The sequence below is a fragment of the Hevea brasiliensis genome, chromosome 18 (genome assembly GCF_030052815.1).
Source record: "Hevea brasiliensis isolate MT/VB/25A 57/8 chromosome 18, ASM3005281v1, whole genome shotgun sequence".
Taxonomy (NCBI): domain Eukaryota; kingdom Viridiplantae; phylum Streptophyta; class Magnoliopsida; order Malpighiales; family Euphorbiaceae; genus Hevea; species Hevea brasiliensis.
In genome coordinates, this window is record NC_079510.1 from 32,649,553 (window position 1) to 32,663,250 (window position 13,698).

A 13,698-nucleotide genomic window follows, 5' to 3' on the forward strand; every position below is an offset into this window, starting at 1 on the left:
AGAGACTAAATAATAGTTTTAACTAACATTAAAATCTATTAAGTAATAGAAAATTTGATGTAGGGACTAAAGAGTTTAACGAAAACAAAATACAATGTATTTATCAAAATATATAGATTAAATAGTTAATTTTATTAAAATATAAAAATTAAATAGTAATTTTTTTTCTTAATAAAAAGGCAGAGAAAAATGATGAATATTTTTTATATTTGAAAAGAGATTGAGCAGGTTAACCTACTAGTACTAAGGTATTTAGTTTGATAAGATAACATATATATATATATATATGTGTGTTATCTTATCAAGCTAGTGTTAAAAGAAACGTTTTAAGGAAGGACATTAAGAACTTGTTTAATTCAATTCCATTTCATAAAATATTGTTAAATTCAATTGAATTTTATGTTTTGTGTTTTTAGTTTGAATAAAAATTAAATTTCAACTCTATGAAATTGATTATAATTAAAATCAATTTCTATTAAATTTGATAAAATTTAAAATAAGTTCTACAAAATTTAAGTAATATTTTTTTTAATTAAACTGCACTTAAAAAATTCACTTATAAAAAACTTATCAAATATCATTTTTTAATTTAAAAAATTTAAAAGAGAGGTATTTATTTTAGTTCATTATTATTTTAGCATCTTATTTAATTTTTTTTATTCCTACTCACTTTCTACTTTGTAATGAAGAATAAATGCTCTTATATGATGTGAAATGTCTTTCTTAATAAATCTCTTATATTATGAGACATGTGAATTTATTTTATATTTATCAATATATTGTTAATTGTTATAAATTTATTAGATATAAGATTTTTTTTTGTTTGTGTAGAAAATTATAATTTTTTAATTTAACTCTTGAGGTAATTTAGAAAATGAGAGCAAATGAATTTTAATTATGAAATAATATCAAACATCAATTTTATGGAATTCAATTGAATTATGCATTTTAAGTTGCTTCATACTAAGTAATGGAACTCATTTCAAATGAATTCTAGATAGAATTTAATTGAATTCTAACTAGAATTAAAATGAATTCTACAAAATTTTGTAGAATGGAATTGAACCAAATACTATGTATATATATATATCTCACATCCCTTTCCTATTTAAGTGTAAATAAAAAAGTTGAGATTTAAATGGTGAGAGAGTAATGCTTTCTTTTACTTATCTTTATCATCCATCAATTCACTTATTTTTAAAGAATGATACATAAGCTACTTACTCCTCTTACTTTTATTCTTTCTTTACCCCATCTAAACATAGTGTAACAGGAAATGAGGCCGTAAAGATGGTAGGAAAGTATTGGTTTAGGTCTTATTTAGTTCAGATTCTACTTTTGGAAGAACCTTACCTAAAAGGGACGTCCAGATTATGACAAATCAAACAAACCAAATTTTAACACTTTCTGAGAATCTAAAGTTTCTGAGATAAGATACCCAACAGAATAAGGCCTTAAATAATATGAATTTTGGAACAAAGATTAAATCTCACTTAAGCGTTTAGACAAGGTTCGATTAAGTCCAAAAATGAGTAAATCTCCCATCTTCTAGTCCCTGATTTCAAAACAAATTAGTTGGAAATGGGTTTTGAATTTTGATACATTTGCTTCATTCTTAGACAAGGATCACATATTCACTATGGGTTTGGTTGTCTCTCTCAAGGTTTTCTTGAATCTTTTGATCATCTGCTTTAATTATTTGGTCAGCCAAACTGTTCATCAATTTATTGGTTCATAGTTTCAACTCAGTTAACAACTGATAAACATTATTAAAAAGTTAAAATTTAAATAAACTAAAAAATATTTATCACTTATTTAATTTTAATTAATTAATTTAATTCAATTTTCAAAATAATATTACTAAATTTAATTGGATTTTAATCTTCCCTTGAGTTGTTTTTTATATAAGGGTGTGGATTATTTTATTATGATCGATTAAAAAATTAAAAAAAAATATTTATGTTGGTAGACATATATTTGGTCTAATTCGATTATTTGTTAACAATTTTAAAGTTTTTAGTTATTGGTGTATTATCATCGATGATAATCAAATTAATTGAAATAATTAAATATTATTAATAATATAATATTTCTAATTGTTTTATTTTATTAATAATACTTAATTTATAATTATTGTTTTATTAAAAATAAACTATAATTTTATTTAATAAATGAAAATAATTATAAATATATTCTCATTAAAATTTTATTGATTCATAATATAAAATATATATTATAATTTTTTTATGAATTCAATTATAATCAATAATCCACTAAATATTTTCAATTCCGATTATGTTTTACTTTTTTTCTTAATTTTGGTTCAAACTGACTAATATTTTGAATTCTATTAAAAATTTGTTTAATCAAAATTTGAGTTTGATTCAGTTAGATTAACGATGTACACCTCTATATTGATGGTTGCATTAATTTTTTTTTTTTTGGATTCTGTTTATTAAAAATTAAAATAAAAATATATAATGAGATCTATTTATTATGTATATAAATTTTATGCGTAAATCTAAATAAAAAAAAATTCTATTTATGTGATCTTTCTCTATAACAAAACCAAATAGACCATTAATCAAATTAAAATGGAATTAAAATAAAAAAAATTTTGTTGGACCTAATTCATTAAAAAAAAAAAAAAAAACTCTACTTTGGTATATTATGTTGTGAATGTTTCTGTCAAAGGTGTATTATTTCTTTCATGAGAGATGGAAGAAGAAAAAATTGATGTAGGAGTTGGATAGGGTTGGTGTGGACAAACACCTTTGAGGTTAAGAAATATAATTAATGCAAATTAATTATCAAGACAAAAAAAATAATGGAAGTTAATGAAGCTTTAAATATGCCTTAACTAACTACCTAAATATCTAATTAATGGACTTTGATTGAGGGATCAAGTGGATCCATATTTATTGCAGATCAAAAGGTTTTCAGCAATATAAAATATTCTTTTTACCCTTGGTACTTTTGGGGGCAAAATTTCCCTCCATCTCCTACTCTTCCCTCCTTTAACAATTTCTCTCCAACTGCATTCTCTTTTTTTGAGCAATAGAAATAAATTATGTTTTCATTTTCAAGATAAAAAAAAAAAAATAAAACTTCTTCTTACACTTATTATCTCTATACACATTGAAGAAAACACATCTTTTCAAATCCTCTTCTCTCCTTCTACATGTTTTCTCCATCTTCCTCAAATGGAAGAATCAATCATCCGTAGTAACAATAGCAGATTTGTTGATCACTCCAACCATAGCAATAATAGTAGACATGAAGATCAAATGGGCCGAAGCAATAGCAGTATAGTTAGACGTGCTCTTGTTGATATTTTTGGAAGGAGCCAAAGCCAAAGCCAAAGTGTAAATGAAGGTGCAAATGGAGATGAGTTAAGCTATAGTCAATATGAGGATGGAAATTGAACCGAGATAATGGAAGAAGAATCCAAAGAAAATGAAGCAGAAGAGGAATCTCAAGTAGGTGAAACTAGTGATGGCAATGGCAATCAGATTTCTGTTATTCATGATGAGAATCAATAAATTGAGCTAGCAGGCCATGATCAACCTCCAAGTGTTGGCATGTATTATGCTAGCGTTAACGTTCTATTCGATGCATACCTTTCTTATGTTAGAGAGAAAGGCTTTAGTGTGGCTAAGAAGTCTACTTCAGAAGGCAATGGCAATATGCATAAAAACCAAACAATTAGTTGTGACAAGGGAAAAAAATCTTATGCAGAATCAATATCAAAGAGAATAAATTGCCCTGCATGCTTAAGCCCAATTTTAAAAAGTAATGGTTTTTGGCAAGTGACAAAATTGTAGACCCAACATAATCATGAGTTGGAACCTAATATGTCCAGGTTCATTACCTTCAGCTATAAAAAGAAAGCTTGAAGCACATGACATTGCTGGAATAAGGCCAAGCAAAAGTGTTAGACTCCTAGAAGTGCAAGTTAATGGTCCTGAGAAGTTAAGTTGTCTCCCAACGGATTATTGCAATTTTATTGACATATCAATAAGGTGGAAGCTTGGCAATGGAGATACTGATTACATTTTTAAGAATGTAACAACAAAATACAAATCTTTTTCACTTGATTGGTACAGATGAAGATCAAAGGCTTACTAATGTGTTTTGGGTGCATCCTCGGAGTATTGCTGCTTATGAAGAGTTTCGTGATGTTGTAATCATTGATACAACATACCTCGTCAATCATTACAGAATGCCATTTGCAAGCATTGTTGGAGTTAATCATCACAGTTAATCAATTCTATTAGGTAGTGCACTTATTTCTCATGAGGATGCTAAGACTTTAAATGGGTTTTCAGTGCGTGGCTTGCAGCAATGGGTGGTCGTGCTTCAAATGCAATCCTTACAAATCAATGTGAGAGCATGAAAAGCGCAATAAGGAAGTTATGCCTAATACAACCCACAGGTTTTACATATGGCACATTCTTTGTAAGGTTCCTGAGAAGCTGAAAGGTGTTCAAGGGTATAACAAGGCAAGGAAGGAGTTTATTGCACTCATATATGACAGCCTAAGTTCTATAATGTTCAAGAGATATTGGCATGAATTTGTTGTGAAGTACGATTTGGAAGGTAACAAATGGTTATTAAAGTTTTACAACGAAAGACAGTTTTGGGTTCCAGTTTATGTCAACCATATCTTCTAGGCTGGAATGCTATCAACTCAAAGAAGTGAGGGTATGCATGCTTATTTTGATGGGTATGTTAACTCCATAATCACTTTGAAGAATTTTGTTGAGCAATACGAAATTGCATTAAGAGATAAGGTTGAAAAAGAGTTATTTGCTGATTTCAGATCCAAAAACATAATTGTGAATTGCATTTCAGATTTTCAATGGGAGCAACAATTTCAAGAGGCCTACACTACTGGCATGTATAAACAGGTTCAGAATGAGATCAAACGAATTTGGTATTGCAATGTGTATCAACCTGTTCCAGGTGAAGATGTTAATGAAAGTGATGAATAATTTGTCGAGCCAGGGTCTGAAGAGCATAAAATTCTAGAAAGAAGTTTGATGAATGACTTGTATGTAAAGGAACATGTTTATACTGTTCTTTACAATGAAGAAGGCTTTGTGTTCAAATGCAATTACAGAAAATTTGAATCAAATGGCATATTGTGTGCTCATATATTGAAAGTAATTACCCTTAAGGATATAAGACAAATTCATGAAAGATACATGTTAAGGAGATGGAGGAAAGATGTGTATTGTAGGCATAACAAGATGTTTTTTGATGCAGGGTACCCTCATATGACAGAGGAATACAAAAAATTTAAGGAAATTGATAAGAGTTTTAATGAAGCTACAGATATGGCTATGGAAAGTGTTTCGAGACTTGAACGTATGAAGGCATGTCTAGAGGATCTGAAGTTAGAATTTCAAAACTGGGATGGTCGATCCAATGATGCTAATGGCAATGTAAATGGTGATGCTCTGGATGATGGTGATGGAGATTTACAAACTCAAGCAATGATTGTCGGAAATCCAATTGTTACATCTAGTCAAGGACCTCTACGGGGTAGTCGTTTTAGGTCTACGTTTGAAAGAAGGCCTAATCGGGGTGCTCGTGGTCGTGGTCGAGCACAGGGCATGGCAGAGGTTGTGGACAAGCTTCAAATAATGCTTTAACTCAAGAATCTCAATACCAAGTATGTGTCATCCACTCTTATATTTATTTCACTCAAAGATTTTTTTAACAGTTTAAAGACATATCAGTAACATTTTTTTTTCTTTCATTTTCCCTTTGCAGGCATCAAATGTTGATGTAAGAAATCTTACATTGAATGTTGATGATAGTTTTTTTTTGTTTCTTCTAGCCAAGCTGCCGAAAATTGGATTAGTCTTTAAGTTATTTTAATGTTGCAATTAAAAAAAATGGAAGATGAGCATCAGAACAATTATTCAATTGTTTATATAAAGTTTATAATGATTATAAAGGGAAATAATATATATATATATATATATATATATATATATATATATATATATATATATATATATTATGATACACGTTAGTGAAATCTAGTGTAAATTTGACACACCATACTCTAACTTTAAGCACTGTAATAGTGTAGGTAGTTTGTAAAATTAGCTAACTAATTTTCATCCCATTTTTACATTAGGTTGAACAGCTATACATACTGTTCATGACTACTTTAAAGTATTTGTCACTTGTTGATGCTTTATTACATGATTCAAATTCATATCACTCAACGAGTTTGAGCTTATTTAATTCTTCTTAGCTAGTTTCATTTCTTAGCTAGCTAGTTTCATAATAAGGAATGGCTACTTTCAGAATTGTCTTATCTTGTTAGGCATGTTCGCTATTTTTATTCAATCCTACTTCTTATTTCAGTTTTCTTGTAGTTTTCCTTACCTTGTATGCAAACTTATAAATGCATAAATGAAATTTGGATTCTAAGTTTTACAAATCCAATCATGATATAAATAGTAGAAATATGTTAGTCAATTAACAATATGAAATTTTAAAAAAAAATTAAAAAAAAAACCTCAAATTGTCAACGTTTAAACAACCAACAGTAATTTGGGCTACAATCATATTTCAAAAGCATAGAACATGTCTAAATTTCTTGACCATGACGCTTTACAGACATAAAGAATGTAGTAGGCTCTGCTATAGATCTACTAAAGTTGCACACATCACCTTTCTTCAGTTCATACCATTGAACAAATGACATCCACCTACTCTCAAACCCAGTCATCCACATATTACATTCAGTTGCTCTTATTGAAACTTGCCTGCAGACATACCCGACTCGAAATGGAAGTGATCTTTTAGCATGCTTTAGGGTGATTATGCAATTTCTTGTGCCAAGATGACTCAGTGCTTCCTGAACCGAAATGCACTGTAAAATCCACAAGAAATAAATAAATTGAGAAAAAATTATAATAAATAATTTAAATCATATAATAATTTCATTTAATATGGAGTTTGTAAATAATTACCACTTTATATTTCCAGTCATAATTCTTGCAACAAAATGTGAATGTCCAAGTACACAAAGGAAATTAATGTATGAAAATACAAAAATTATTAAAAATTTCAAAAACACATACCTGGAGAGCGTAAAGGGTAAGTGATCTCATGTCCTTCATTATTGCAAATTTTCACTACAAAATCTTTCAGGCCAACAAAATTGAATTCAATCTCATAATCTAATCCAACCTGGAAATGAATAAAAAAACTCCCAAATCCCATCCATCAGGTATGCATTATCATCTTCTTCTATTACAAAGACCTCCCAAATTTCTCCATTCGGTATACGCAACTGAAAAGTTGCATCATTTTCTATTGTACTCCACATGAATATATGAAATGGTATTTCCTTTGAACAAAAAAAAATGTGTTAATTATAAGCATGATTATATATGCCTCCAACATTATAATCGATATAACTTCAAGTGTAAATGATAACTCATAATGATCAATTGTTCATAGACATCCTCTGTTACTTTGATCTTAAAGCTATCCACCATTGTACGAAGCCTGCCAAATACAAACATCTTGCTTTCTAAGTCTAATACCATTAAAAGAACACTTTTCATGATCTATTACTCGAAGAGGAAAAAGTTATCCCAGCTAAAGGTTTTATAACATGTTTATCCATTAAGTATAAATATAGATATATAGTGTCATGAGAATATGACTATGAACGTAATTGATTTCAAAATATTAAAATATAGATACCTGTTAAGCATTCCTTCAAACTGTTTCTGAAATGTGAGATGTTATCTTTGCTAAAGAGAGAAGAATGAGGAACTTTAACCCAAAGTCGACTATAAGAAAGCAACCAGATTAATGTGTTTCTATCTATCTAAACATTGAGAAGAAGATAACACGATCATAGAAGAGAGATGTAATCAAAGATATTCGAAAGTATATTGAATCGATATTACATAGAGAAAGTGCCAGACGAAGAAAGGAAATGATCCTTTTGTTGCAATCTTGTGATCTTTCATATTTCTACATTTAAGGGTGTGAAAAAACGTGTTTTAGTATTGAATATTTTGCTTTCCAAGTTAGTCTTGAAACAGTGCATTAATGGTGTGAAACAAAGTGCTTTAGTGTTGAATATTTTGCTTTCCAAGTTAGTCTTGAAACGGTGCACTTAATGTTTAAACGGTGCACCCGATTTTTATTAACAGATTATTATAATCATACCATATATTAAAACATAATTAATTTAATTTATGAGTTAGAATTTTAATTAATTATTTTTTTGTCAATTTATATGACATGGTAAATATAATCATAGGTTATATTACAATAAGTTAATTTTACATAGAGTCGATCTAACAGTTCACTCTGTGGCATGTAACTCATATAGTTAATTTCAAATTGATCAATTTAATAATTGACTATGTAGCATGCCGTATAGATTATATTTTAAGGTTCATATAGTTAATTTCAAATTGATCAATTTAATAATTGATTATGCAGCATGTCACATAGATCATAGGTTAAAGCTCATATAGTTAATTTCAAATTGATCAATTTAATAGTTGACTATGTAACATGTCATATAGATCATAGGTTAAGCCTCATATAGTGTATAATGTATAGAGTTAATTTATAATTGATTATGTAGCACGTAACATGGATCATAGGCTATGTCTCATATAGTGTATAGTATATAAAGTTAATTTATATTGATTATGTAGTATGTCACATAGATCATAGGTTAAAACTCATATAGTTGATTTCAAATTGATCAATTTAATAGTTGACTATGTGACATGTCACATATATCGTAGGTTAAGCCTCATATAGTGTATAGTGCATAAAGTCAATTTATAATTTAATCTGTAGCATGTAACATAGATCATAGATTAAGTCTCACATAGTGTATAGTACATAGAGTCAATTTACAATTGATTATATGGCATGTCACATAAATCATAAGTTAAGGCTTATATAGTTTATAGTACTTAGAGTCATTCTATAAGTGATTTTGTGGCATGTAACATAGATAAAAGATTTAAGTCTCATATATTATGTATAGTATATATAGTCAATTTTTTATTAGATGAGTATGTGTTATGTAATTTATAGAGTCAAGTTTAATTTAATGAGATATTTAAGCATGTGATATATATATATATATATATATATATATATATATTAATTAATTGATGTCTAGATATCATAGGTTAGATTTCACATATAGTACATAGTATATATAATCAATTAAATATAAGAGTATGTGCCATATATGTAACACCCCTATATGCATTGCCTGGTATATTTCATTGTTCCGGTGACCAGTGTCGGTCTTGACAATTAAGGGGATTAGAATCACAGTTAAGACACCTAAATAAGCACTGAATGCAAATAATTAGTGATTGATAGATAGTTAAGTATAAATAAGAAAAATAGAACATAAAAGGTTAAATGAGCTGGGAGTCACAGCGAATGGTGACCTTCCTAGGAAGTGATTGCGAAGGCTATCGTAACTTGAATTTTGAACCGAAAAATGTGACGCCGTGGTCCTTCGGACTACTGCGAACCTAGTGGAAAAAAGAAAATCACAGAAAAGAATTATTAAGCAGGTCAAATAATTAGGTCAGGGATTTGGAAGAAATATTGAATAACTAACAAACCAAGTCAGACCGGCGAGGGGCAAATTGGTTAATTCACCCCTAGAGGTGACTTTTGACCTAACTGTCTAATAAAATTGGAGAAATGAAAATTTCAGAATATAGAATTAAATTAAAGAAAAATGGAAAATTAAAGAAAAAAAAAAGATAAAAGAAATGAAAAGTGAATTATTGCATCATCATGATGTCAAAACTCATTTTAATTTTTCCACATTTTTTGATCAAGTTAATTAAAGTTAATTACATATAAAATAATAAAAAAGAAAACAAAAATCACCCATCTTCTCTCCCCACTCACTTCGGTTGAACCCTTTCCCATAGCTTCTCCATTGCCAACCTCTATGAAAGCTTGAACTCAAGCTTGAAATCCTTCACTTAACCTTAATTTTTCCCCTAATTACTTCATAAAAGCTTGTTATCTCAACTTAAGAAGGAGATTGAAGAAGAAAGAAAAAAGAAAGAGAGAAGAAATTGGTTGAGTGAACTCCAAAGTTGAGGTAAGAATTTAAATTGAAATTTTTAGTTTAAAATATATGTTTTGAGTTAATTTAACTTAGATTTTAACTTAAATTCTAACAAAAACAATTGTTGGGGGATTAGTTATGATTTTCATCCAGCTTATGAGGGTGGATAAATTGCATGAATTTGATGGAAGTGAAGTGGTAGTTAAGTTGAATTTGGTGTATAAAGATTGATTATGAACTTGAATTGCATTAGTTAAAGGAATTGAGAAATTAGGGTTCTTAACCTCTTGAAAATTGGGAAAAATTGAGGAAATGGTCAAATGATGTAAATGGCCTTAATGGAGGTTGAAAATGGTCAATTGTGACAATTTGTAGTGTGTGTGAATTGGTAGAATGAGATTTCAATTCGGATTGGTTAGGGTTTATATTCTGGCAGCTTGACCTAGGTCCCTTTCAAGGACCAAAACTAAAAATTTACCAACCCAATTGGTGTGAGGCTAATTGGGAATGAAATTAGACACATAAAGACACATTTTTCATTTAGATACTATGCCCAGAAAATGACATTAGGATAGTGAACAATTAGGTCAAACCCGGGTGTAGTGCACTGGCACTGTACCAAAATGACCAAATGAATCTGTTCATTTGGCCATAACTTGGACTATACAAGTGCAAATAACCTGATTTTTATGGCATTGGAAAGGTATGATATAGTACTGCAACTTTCATGAAGAACACCAACCCAAATTCTGCCCATAACCCAGTCATTTTGCCACCTAAAGTTAATGGTCCAAAACTGCCAAAACCAAATTAGGTACCCAGAAATCTGGATTACACCAATCTGGCCAGCTATGTTCAAATGGCCATATCTTGGGCTACAAAACTCCGAATGGAGTGATTCAAAAATGGGATTAAAGCTAAGACAATAAGAAACAACTTCTATGAAGAATATTTAGCCAAATTCCCACAGCAACATGACCAATGGAATAGTGCAAAACAGGACGTCAAAACTGAAAATTTGAAATTGTGCCTAGGAGACCTAAAAAAAATTCAAGGGGGCAACCAAAATTAACAAATTAAGCATATTAGAGAGACATAAGTAATTGTAAATTTATTTATTGGATTTATTATAAGTTGTGATACTGAAATACTGTAAAATTGTGTGTTTTAGTTGAAAAGAATATTGGGAAAGAATCTGAATCACCAAGTCAAGGCCTAGAGGTGACTCGTACGAGGTTTGTGCACAACATAAAATGTTCTTTAAATTTCTTTTGCAAAGTACATGAAATAAATTGTGATTTATTTATATTGTAAAATAGTGATTGAAATGTACACTATACTTTTGATCTAAATTGTTGGAAATTTAATGGTATGTGTTTTAATTGTCAGTAAATGTTTGGTAAATTGTTAAGATAGTTTTGAAACCACAGTGTCATGACCATATATCTGAATGCCTCACTAGAATGACTAGTGGGAGGAATTAGTTTTGAATTTTGAATTCCCTTTCTGGCTGAAGTGTTGAGGTGTGTGCCAGTAGAGAAAGATTTGAATGGGTACCCATAGTTTGAGCTAGCTAGCCTTGAGATTCCTCATAAGCCTCCGGCTATTGAGATGAACATTGTTCTGATGGCATGATATAACTGTGTGTTTTTATGAAATCTGTTTTGAGACTTCCTAAATGAGACTGTTTGGACTAAAAATTTATAAATTATGTTGTACATCTGTTTTTCATGTTCAATACCATATTTGAATAAATGTGATTTGATTTATGCATAAAATGTTATTTTAGTATGTTGTGTACCACTGAGTCATAGTACTCAGCGATAGCTTTTTATTGTTGTCGCAGGTAAAGAGACTGGTAGAGAAGTTGAGTGAGCTGCTAAGGACTGCTGTGCTACTTTTGGATATTTTGTATGGTATAAATTTTATACCCTGATTGTATATATTTATTTTGATATATGTAACTGTATGTACATGTGTAAAATGGTCTTGAGCAGTTTATACAGATTTTGTAATAATCTTATTTTGGATTTTCTAATGTAATTTAGACTGATGTATGTAAATTAGTTTTCTTCAATGACTGTGTATTGTGAAAATATTTGCATTGAGAATTACATTGAATTAGGGAGTTTGGGAGAAATTGTGATTATTTGAGTTATAATGGTGGTTGTGATTTGATGAAGTGTATATTTGGAAGTGTTTTCTACAGGTGAAAATTTTCGGTTTTTGCAAATACTGCCGGCACTCTGCCGAAATTTTCCAAAATTTACAAAAAAATAAAAATGGACAAAAATTTTATTAATACTTTAAACTTCAAGTAAATGTTTTTAATACCTACTAGTAAAGCTCACCACTTTCAAAAAGTAAGAAAATTGTTTTAAAATTCCTTATAGTGTATTTAACGGGTTATCGGTAAACAGAGTCGGTAATTCATTAGGTATACTACGGGATCATGTTATGCCTTACAGAGGGGTAAGGTGTGACATATTTTAGTGGTATCAGAGCAAATTTTTAAAGTATGTTTTAACTTGTGAATTTGTATATTTTCTTTGATAAGTACAACTGCTCAATGTCCTTATTTGTTACATACAGTGCATTACATTATAAATATGAACTAACGGAGGGAAATCTCCTTGTATTATTTGTTCAAGAGATATCCTAACCCCAATTTGAAATGGAAGAAGGGGATCGCTCAGTTGAGCAGTCAGTAGAGGCTGAGGCCCAAGGGGAAGCCCCAGCTCTCCAAAATGTTAGTGGTTCAGTGGCACCGGCCCCACAAATACTGCAGTTTCCTGCAAAATTCACCTAGCAGATGGCTGGGAGTATGCCTGCTCAAGCTCCACTTCAGTCACCTGTGGTGCAACCTTAAGCTCCAGCTAGACAATATGACAAGCTATTGAATTATGGGGCTACAGAATTCAAGGGTACAGTAGACCCTCTAGAGGTAGAGAAGTGGCTGAAGAGAATGGATAGAGTATTCAAGAAACTGCATTGCCCGGATGAACTGAAAATTGAGTATTCAGTGTCTTTACTGTAAGGGGATGCCTATGATTGGTGGAAGACTATCCCCCACAGCTTGGTGGAACCTCCAGTATTGACCTGGGACGACTTCATCAGAGAGTTCAGACAGAAATATGTCCCAGATGTATATGTGGATCAGAAATTGCAAGAATTTTTAAATCTGAAGCAAGGGAATCGGTCTGTGGCAGAGTATGAAAGGGAGTTCTCTCGCTTAAGCCACTATGTAGGGAGTCTCCTATCTACCAGCAGAGAAAGGTGCAAGAGGTTTGAAACCAGCCTGAAGCCTAGTTTTGAGGATGTAAGTGGTTGGATTCAGACATAATAACTTCTCTGAGCTCATCTCTCAAGCACTTGAGTTTGAAAGAATTGAGTCAGAAAGGGCACCAGTGAAAGAGAAAATAGAGAAGACAGAGAAATCAGAAAAAGAAAAAGGTGAAAAATCAGTTGAGCAAAGTTCTAGTGGCAATACTGGAAAAAGACAGAAATTTAGGGGATCAGGCAGAGGTGGAAGGTCTGGTAGAGGTAGATTTTCTGGGCAGAGACCCCCTTGGTCTGGTCAGCAGACG